Source organism: Aplysia californica, unplaced genomic scaffold (genome assembly GCF_000002075.1).
Source record: "Aplysia californica isolate F4 #8 unplaced genomic scaffold, AplCal3.0 scaffold01760, whole genome shotgun sequence".
NCBI lineage: Eukaryota > Metazoa > Mollusca > Gastropoda > Aplysiida > Aplysiidae > Aplysia > Aplysia californica.
This window is the reverse complement of record NW_004799030.1, coordinates 21,103-22,476: the sequence shown is the minus strand read 5'-3', so window position 1 is coordinate 22,476 and position 1,374 is coordinate 21,103.

Below are 1,374 nucleotides of genomic sequence, written 5' to 3'. Positions count from 1 at the left end.
TGTGTGTGTGTGTGTGTGCAAGCGTGTCAGAGGATAAGACAAGATGTGATAAGATGATACTATAATGTTGTCCACTGGGAAATGACATGATATAATCTGTGAGTCCAGACATGAGACAGACGGACACAGCAGAGTAAAATCGAATTTGAAAGCAGTTTCAAAACGGCATTAGTGCTAAAGCAGCCAGTATAAAAAGTAAACTCTTTAAAAATAGGGATATGAAAGAAGATAGAAGACCCTGACAATTGTTACTGTGCTACAAAGTAAAGTGTACATCAAGGCCTCAAGTTGACCATGGAAACAAAATCTGGCCCCCAGATTTCTTTTTAAAAAGCCCCATCTGGTCACTTGCTGCTTAACTGACTTGTCAATCATAATCTGAAAATTATTTGACCAAACAACAAAATGAAACATGTTGATCTCGCCGACGCTGTCGTTACCGCTGCCAATCAGGCAGGATTTACGCTACACAGTGGACCGTGGTCAACTGTGAAGACTCTACATTTAAAGTTTCTGAGGGAAAACACAAGCAAATTATAACATTAAATGTTTTTTGGGTTTTTTTAAAGGGGGGGAACACACTTAAGCTCAGAAACTAGACCTGGACGAAGTCTGTACAAGTACGATTCTACAATCTAGTGATAGTATCTTTGTCAAGAACTCGACCTAGATCTAGATCTCTAGATTCTAACCAATTCTTGAAAATAATGATGATCACGTACATCCACATATTGGCATCATGCATACTGTCACTGTGCTTTGTTGTCCATTTCAACAGAACAATCCAGACACAGCGGTAAAGTAAAACGAATTATAAACCCCAATTTTTGTTTTCCATTATTTGAGCAATCTCTCTAAAACAAAAAAAATAATATATAACGACTGCAATTTATAATAGCCCTATAATCTGGCAGTACCAGAGACTTCAGGTTACAAGTAGACTCTACTGTAGACTAGAGCCCCTGGCCTAAATTTATTATTGTTGGTACCTGTATCTGTGTACACTGGGCCTGGGCTTTATATATAACAGGACTGACCTAATGTCCCTGAAAATGTATACAGTCGAACCCTGCTATAGACAGGGATCACAATTACATACACGCTGTAACTAATGATTACCAAACGGGATCATTTCTTTTATTACACAGATAAGCCACACTACCAATTTATCAGAGTTCTATTTCTCCTTTCTTTGCCACTGATATTATTTGCTGCTCATCTTATCTTTCTTTTTCTAATGGTACCTCCTCAGTCTCATAGAGGTCGACTTGACATCATCTGATCTACATGACAGAATGCATTGGCCTACTCTAATGAAAATAATTTCATTTAAGAAGAAGAAGAAGACACACTAGGCTATACTTTAGAGCTGGC